This window comes from Pyxicephalus adspersus, chromosome Z, assembly GCF_032062135.1.
Source record: "Pyxicephalus adspersus chromosome Z, UCB_Pads_2.0, whole genome shotgun sequence".
Classification (NCBI taxonomy): Eukaryota; Metazoa; Chordata; class Amphibia; order Anura; family Pyxicephalidae; genus Pyxicephalus; species Pyxicephalus adspersus.
Window position 1 is genome coordinate 57,628,421 of NC_092871.1, and position 8,866 is coordinate 57,637,286.

The following is an 8,866-nucleotide window of genomic DNA, read 5'->3' on the forward strand; positions in this document are numbered from 1 at the left end:
TGTCCTCATTGCATTTATTAAAATAATGTACCTGTTCCGACTTACATACAAATTCAACTTAAGAACAAACCTACAGTCCCTATCTCGTACCTAACTCAGGGACTACCTGTATTTTATTCAAAAAACTGAATAAAATGCTCCCTCATGTGGTGATGGATGGGAATGGGATTTGCTTACCTGCTTATTGAGGAAAAAGGCCGAAGGCTGCTCCTTCTGGGCAACCATTTTCAAGAGGGCGCACCTCTCGATCTCATGCCTGCACAGTACGAGATTGGGTGACATGAGCAATAGAAGATGGGAAAGTGAAGAAGGAAGATGGGACTTTGACTAGGATTGTGGAGGGATTGACGGCCTTCCACCTATAAAGGGAAGTATTTTTTTTTGTGATAGTTCTGTTTTAAAGACAGACAAAATTTTTCAGTGTTGAAGCAAGAGGATCAGCATGACTGGATGGGAAAAGAACAGGTTTGCTTTAACCCCCTCCCTCCCAAGCATAGGTATGTAGTACTTAGCTGTTTTTAATTCCCCTGCTGATCTGTTTAACACCAGGAGTCAAAGGAAATCTCTGGTATACTTCTGAGTATGGAGGAGCATGCGACCCAGTCTGTGTGACATCCCTAGACCAATTAACGACTCCAAAGACAGGGATTTCCTTTCATTCCTGATAGCTGAACAGCATTCTGGGGTGCGAGGAGGGTGATGCAGTGTAATGTGCAATATTAAAATATTATTTATAAACAGTATTTAAATAACACCAACATATCACCCAGCGCTGTGCATTAAATGGGGTTTGTGAATGACAGACAGTGACACAGAAGGAGGGAGGACCCTGATAGTGTGCAGGGACATTTAATGTGGCATAAAGAAGACCTAATGTTGCCACTAATGCCTTACACTGCAGTCAGTGTTTCTAATGCCTTTCTACACGCATTTCTGTCTGTTTCCATGCACTGACCATACATTGTGATAAAATGAACAGCAACCCTGCTACACCCACATACCCCAAGTGTACACCAACCCTTAAAGTAAATACATTTACATTTAAAACACAACTACAGGGATTCAAAAGTCATGCCACAGCTTTTTTTAAAAGGAATGATTCCCGATGTGTTTAATAAGAAAGAAAAATCCAATACATGGTTGCCCACAGCATGCTGGTGCCCTGTGGTGGCATGGGTCCCAAATCCCTAAGAGCAGCCACCCCTCCTTGATGTACACATTCAGAATGTGGTCATAGAAGATGACTGGCAGGTGCACGAAGTTGAATTGGGATTACAAAAACTGTGCAACACCAGGGAGTTACTGCTTATCAACAGACTGTATAAACATTGGCTTTCTGTGTCATTCATCATAACCTATATAACATGACTGCATAATCCCTGAAGGTAGACAGGTCAGAATAATATGGTAATGCACAAATCTATTACCGTCAGCCAATCACTAATCCAAAATTACTAACGTTATTTACATCTAAACTGGTGGTATGACACATGATGATCCAATGCCAGCAAACCCTGCTCCCAGCTTTTGGACGGAATATTGTCTCTTTTAAAGAGGCTTCTGAATGATCTATTAAAGAAAGATTTGCAAACCTGTTGAATATTTTTTTAAGGTGTACAGACCAAATGTCGGGTGAACGTGACAATGACTCACCATAAAACTACCAGGATGCTTTTATTGCCATGGGTTCATGTAAAAATAGAAGTTGTAATTTCTCATGTTCCACAGTAGTGTTACTGCCTATTCAGAATCTTGTCACTGTTTCCTTCACTGATCAGTGTGGATTGACAAAATAATAATAATATTATGACATAGGAAATACAATCCCTTCATAAGTTTGCAGATTTTGGATAAATGGGCATGTATCTGAGATGGAGGGGGTTGAGGGGTCACCTGTTAAAAAAAAGACTATGTGAATAATTTTATTAAAGTATTCATAATCTAGCTGGCACATTCATACTGCTTGGTAATGTAGTGAATTGCTGCAGCACACTCTTACATGCATTTCTCTTAATTTGTGTGCACTGCTTCATTCAATGTAATGAATTGGGTAAGGGTAACAATGGACAACTATAAAGTTGATTGTGCCTTGCATCTGATTAAACCTGCCTAAACCATAAAGCCTAATTCACAGCAATAATGCCAATAATGGTGCTTTCTGCTATTCTCTGTGCATGCACTGTTTTTGGTTATCTTTGTTAGGAGCTTTTAGCAAGGAAAGTTGTAAACAGCACAATACTGCCATCAATAAATCTCTAAAGACTAGAGGTCAGAGGCAACAGTGCCTGAGACCTCATACTGCAAGCTTAGAAGTGCCTAGGCACCCTAACCTACCAGAAAGTGCACTGCTATTTTTCAACAATGTAGGAATTTAAGGCAAGGTACATTTTTATAGTGCTACCTTGACACACTTAACACATTTAAATGTTCTCTACAAGATAGCAAGTCAGGTCCATGTTAACTTGGACTGTTAGGGTTTCTTAAGCAAGAAGCAATGTGTGTCTTCTCGGTTCAATTTAGGTGATACTAATGATCTTTTTGGCCATCAGAAAGGGTGACATTATTCCTGCTGGTCAGCATCATAAAAGTTGTTCTTCCCACTGACCACCACACTAATATACGGTAAGTTGTGGATATAGTAATTATAGCAGGGGTTCCCTGAAGACTTGAAACTTATTTCAAGGATTTTCCTATGTTGGGAAAGGTCAAGAAAAATTTGGGGAAGGTCAAGAAAGACTGATTTAAGTGGATAGTTGTGCATTCAGGAATTCATTTGTGCCACTTTTGCTTTACAATACTTTTCAACCTTGTTTGTCAGGCATTTGCAACTTGAAGAAATTTCTCAGCTGTTAAATTAAAGTTTTTTTACTCACACATGTATAACTAAGAATAGACAGATATCCAATACTTTAACCTAAATGTTGCAAACATTTAACCATATTCAGCATGGCAGGTGTGCTATGGTCTGGGGGAGTACACAGGAGTGAAACTCTTAGGTCCCATTATCCAGCAACTCCATATATATATATATATATATATATATATATATATTTCTGTTACAAATTCTCTTAAGGTTTGCCCTTGTGGTTTATAGCTTTTGACAAAAGATCGACAAACCATTACCAATCCATAGAGTTCCTGCAGCAATGGCCTCCTTATCTTTACAGATCTGCTTATAAAGACAAGAGAAATCCACAATCAATGGAATATTGTTGAGTGCAAATGCACAATAAAGCAAACTGTAATGCCATCAAGGACTGAAGCAACTGAACTCAAATGTTCCTGAACCTTCAGAGTTATAGTTAAGTAAAGGTGTTCATTGAATCTGAAGTTATTCTTTCCACACAAAATTGATGGTTTGTTGGTTGAAAGTAGCAAAGGATTTATGGCCAATCATTGTGGCAAATGTAACATTTGATTATTTACAAATATGGCCAAAATGTTAGGAAACATATTTTTTTTTAAAACAAAAACAAAGCTAATTTCTGATAACAATTTAAAAGTACAGAAATATAAAAACAGCTGAATATGTAAGCTTAAAGGTTAATCAAGGTGCATTTGTGTGCAATGCCATGCTGGGTGGAACAGATGTTCTGATTTTATTTGTTTATATAGTTCCAGTAGCTGCAGTTAAACCCCTGTAATGCATAGTTTTAGGCACCTGTAACCTTCCCAAGCATTATCCTGTGCACACATAATAATGCTGTTGTACATTTTTGTTTAAACACACACATAAAGCCCTAGTTGACTACAGCTTTTGTGGAAGCCTCATGAAGATTACATGTAAAATTCCAGTGCTGTACCTCACCTGACATTTTCACATTCCATCCTTACTTTAGCAAATCTTGAAATGCTAACCTTTTATTATTGTATTTCAGAGTGGGAAATAGTGTAAATGGTTCTATCTGTATCCCCTTGGGGAGATTTCCTTTGGCTTCTTCTCTTGCATTGATCACAGGAAATAGGAAGAAATATTAAGAAATGTGAGGACTAAGATGCTGGCTTTAATGTCACACAATCATGTCGCTTTGGGTGCCAGTGCATTTCTTGTTTGTAAAGTTACATTGTAGAATCTTATCATTAAGAAAAAGGGGACTGTGGAAATGATTCCTTATGATTGCAACAGACTAGTCTTAAAATAAATTCAAATAGGTGAGGGTATTGGGGTTGCATTTCTGAATTAGAGTAGTATACGTTCCTTTTTGCAAGGGAATTTAGGCCATTTCAGACCCGTTAAGAGCTGCAATGTAATGCCCCCGGCTTAGCTGCAGTCCCAAGCTCCCTCATTCAAGTGATTGGGTAAGGTTGGGAACCATTTTTGCAAGTGGCTTCAGTAGATCACAGTGACAAATCATTTTTTGGCTTTGCAGTTGCTGTTTGAAGTTTTGTGGCTACAGTCAAGTGCAATGGTGTTGGTTAGTGCAATTTGCCAATTCCAGGTGCTCAGCATCTGTGTGCCAGAGAGCTAGCTGCCAACTGTGTGGTGTTTCACCAAAGGACCCTTATACTTAGCATAGCCAATGGGGCAGAGCTATGCCAACTTATATATTATTAAATATAGTTTTTTAAATTTTTCTTTCACATGATTGGCTATTGTTTACAAAGTGAATTCTCATCACGAAAGTAAACATTTTCCAATCCCTTAGTAAATCAACCTTGCAGTCTGATATGTAAGGCTGTGTATAGACACCAGGATCTTCAGCGCTCAACGATTGTGATTGAGAAAATATAGCATCAGCTCTGGTATTCCCCTCATGTGTCACGTCTCTAAAAAGCCACTATGAAAGATTGTGTTGCTTTCTAACAGGGGGAACCAAGCAATGTACCTCCTGCTGCTCCTCCCTTTCCTTTGTTGAAAACCCCTACCTGTAAATTAAAGGCAAATTCTAAGGTTAGATTTAGACTCTGCCTTCAATATTGATTGATATACAAATACAGTTGACATTCGAAAATCCGGCAATCGATAATCCGTTTACTTCAGTTTCCCGGCATGAATTTCAGATTGCATATACAATACAGAGACTGCAGTACCGTGTTTGGCCACTAATGTTTTGGCGCTGTTCTGCAGAAACGCTTGCTTGATTAAATACACGTTGAGACGTCCCTGCTGCCTGCTCCCTGGAATTGTGCCAGATGTCTGCGGTGCTGCGAGAGGAAGACTGCCTGTGTGTGGAAGTAAGTATAAAAAAAAAAAATCTGGGATTTTCTAAAATCCGGCGAGGTTGCCAGATTTTTTAATGTCAACTGTACATAATGCTGTGCCATTTATTTTGAATAACATTCCAAGGTGTATTCATAGCATGACATAATGGACGGGAGACCCTTCTGTGCATTGTGGTGCACTTTAAAAATTCTGGGACAGAGGCCTTTAAAAGTTCATTGTGGTGTATTGGCAGCATAAAAATGTGAATCCAGCCAAAGATTATGACTATTTAACTTATATTTTATTTATTTATTTTTTGGGGGAAAATTTAAATTAAGTTTTAAACTTTAGAGGATACACGGTGCCAAGCATTGCCCCCATTCCAACCTGTCATTTCACTGCAGCTACCATGCATGCCAAGCTTGCAGTTATGCCACACCTTGCTCTGTAAAGTCATCCAAAAAAAAAAAAGCTGCTGGCCAGCTAGGAGGAGATGCTTAGGTAACCACATTTCACTAAAGCAAATAGTGCTAAGCAAAAAATAAACAAACACTATTTTAAATAAATTAGGCTTAAATTAGATGAAATTACACACTGGAAACTCCTTTGTTTTTGTTATTTACAGCCTTGGGTATATTCCAACAACATAATAGAGAAATGGAGACACTGGAGGAAGGCTCCCTCACAGTGTGTGATAGCATGAAAATCTGCGGGGCCTGGCATAATTGTGTCCTGTTTTTAAGAAATGATTTACTGGTAAGATATGAAATCCATGGCTAGGGTATATACTGAATGGCACTGTGAATAATTTCCCTATCTAAGGACATATGTAAACCACAAGGAACACCAGCAACAAAACCATGCAAAGCACACCTAGTGGTGGCGATCAACTTACATGAGATAGGGGGCCCTTTTAAGAATGCAATGGACCTGAGACAGTGGTCCACTAAATCAAGGTATGCTACTTCAGCTTTACATATCCTGGCTATGGCCTGGAGACACATTACATGGGTTAGGAACCTTTTAGAACTTTTTAGAATAAAAGTGAGAAGAATATGACAGATATAACTAAAAGACACCACTCCACACTAAGACACACCACTGTCTGCAGGGGCCCAAGGAACACATAGTAAGTGCCAAAGAGCTGCCTGAGGTTGGGCCCCATGGTCTTAAAGAGACATTCCAACCCTATCAAATACATTAGTGTTTAAGTCACTTATTAATATTTTATATTTTTGACAAGATCAATCCCTAAGTGTACATGCTGCAGCTATTGCAATGCCATTTTGGTCTCCTAATTGTACAATGTTCAGGAGGAGCAGGAACAACCTTGGGTAAGCAAGGAAGAGTCACAAATTATAACAGAGAGCTCTCCTGGCTGCAGTTCCTGATATACAGTTAGGTCCATAAAAATTTGGACAGAGACAACTTTTTTCTAATTTTGGTTCTGTACATTACCATAAAAATGTGATGAACTAAAGCCTTTTTTTAACACAATCACTTCATTTCAGGGGCTCAAAAGTAGTTGGATAAATTAAAAAGCTGAAAATAAAATGTTCATTTCTGATTCTTGGTTGAAAACGCTTTGCTGGCAATGACAGGCTGTAATCTTGAACTCATGGATGTCACCAGATGCTGGCTTTCCTCCTTTTTAATGCTCTGCCAGGCCTTTAATGCAGCGGCTTTCACTTTCCCCTTTTTTTGTGGGCCTTTCTTTCCGAAGTTTAGTCTTCAACAAATGAAATGCATGCTCAATTGGGTTCAGATCAGGTGACTGACTTGGCCATTCAAGAATATTCCACTTCTTTGCTTTAATAAACCTCTGGGTTTTAATAAACTCCTTTGGCTTTATGTTTTGGGTCATTGTCCATCTGTATTATGAAACGCCTCCCAATCAATGTGACTGCATTTAGCTGGATTTGAGCAGACAGTATGTCTCTGAACACCTTCAGAATTCATTCGGCTGCTTCTGTCCTGTGTCACATCATGGATAAACACTAGTGTTTCAGTGCCACTGGCAGCCATGCACACCCAAGCCATCACACTGCCTCCGCCATGTTTTACAGATGATGTGGTATGCTTTGGATAATGAGCTGTTCCACGCCTTCTCCAAACTTTTTTCTTGCCATCATTCTTGTAAAGGTTGATCTTGGTTTCGTCTGTCCAAAGAATGTTTTTGCAGAACTGTGCTGGCTTTTTTAGATGTTTTTGAGCAAAGATCTTTGAGCAAACCAATCTAGCCTTTCTATTCTTTAGACTTATCAGTGGCTTGCACCTTGCAGTGCACCCTCTGTATTCACTTTCATGCAGTCTTCTCTTTATAGTAGACTTGGATATCGATAGGCCTACTTCCTGGAGAGCATTGTTCACTTGGTTGGCTGTTGCGAAGGGGTATCTCTTCACCATGGAAATGATTCTGCAATCATCCACCACTGTTGTCTTCCATGGATGTCCAGGCCTTTTGGCGTTGCTGAGTTCACCAGTGCTTTGTTTCTTTCTCATAATGTACCAAACTGTAGATTTTGCCACTCCTAATATTGTAGCAATTTCTCAGGAGGTTTTTTCTGTTTTTGCAGCATAAGGTCGGCTTGTTTCACCTGCATGGAGAGCTCCTTTGACCGCATGTTGTCTGTTCACAGCAAAATCTTCCACATCGACCCCCCCCCCCCCTAAAATCAACTCCAGGCCTTTTATCTGCTTAATTGATAATGACATAACGAAGGAATTGCCCACACCAGCCCATGAAATAGCCTTTGAGTCAATTGTCCAATTACTTTTGAGCCCCTGAAATTAAGTAATTGTGTAAAAAAAAGTTCCTCACATTTTTTTGCAATCTTTTTGTTCAACCCGCTGAATTAAAGCTGAAAGTCTGCAGTTCAACTGCATCTGAGTTGTTTCATTTAACTATAATTCTGGTACTGTACAGAACCAAAATTAGAAAAAAATTCTCTCTGTCCTCACTGTATATGAGACCAGAGGATAATTCAGCCCAGCAAACTCTAACTATGACCCAAACATCACCACTGAGTGGATTGACACGTTAGGCTCCAAATTCTAATAGTAAAATAAAGCACACCTGCCTGTGGCTTCCTGAGAATCTTCTGCTGCTATACCGTAGTAACTTGTCAGATCCACTTTTAGGCATATACATAGGTCATCCACTACCAGAAACAAGTCATTGAAGGGCCGCTCCAGCTCTGTGGTATCTGCTGAATGTTGGTCCGGCTCAGGCAGTTGAATGTTATCAGCAGCTGATGATAAGGTGTAGCTGAAGAACACAGGGTGTGGTGGAAGAAAAAATGGCTTTTTATCAGTAAAAGTCGGGTGGAAACCACTGAGAGTGAAAGTGTCATTTGTTTTCCAGAAATGTGACAAGCATGTATGCCGCTGTCCCGCCTCTAGTGTATTGAACACCCTGGGTGCTATTTTCTTTTGCATACATTGTGCCTTCAATCTTGAAAAAATGAGTACTCAAGGAAGAGTTGATACCCATGCACAACCCTTTCCCTTCTTGTATTTTTTAGCCCGTTTATGTCATATGGGAATGTCTAATTACTGTCTGTGTTGGTCCAGCTTTTCAGTACCTCTCCCTACTTTCTTACATGACTTTGGTATGTAGCTTTTACAGCTAAATACATTGTTTAAAATATGTTAGGCATACATATAACCTTATCAGACTGGTCTGGTGACAGAATTTCTGGCACTGCACTGTAGGGATTTAAG

The 8,866-nt window shown here is 39.4% G+C and overlaps 1 protein-coding gene across 2 annotated transcripts in view; it reads right to left on the bottom strand.

Annotated features, from left to right (window-relative positions):
- LOC140344112 (uncharacterized) overlaps window positions 1–8,372 on the bottom strand; it is a 62,558-nt gene extending 54,186 nt beyond the window's left edge. For both annotated transcript variants that reach the window (XM_072431056.1, XM_072431050.1), the window contains exon 1: window positions 8,220–8,372. The gene's annotated coding sequence lies outside the window, so the exon portion shown is untranslated. The remainder of the gene's footprint in view (window positions 1–8,219) is intronic.
- Between the last annotated feature and the right edge of the window lie 494 nt (window positions 8,373–8,866).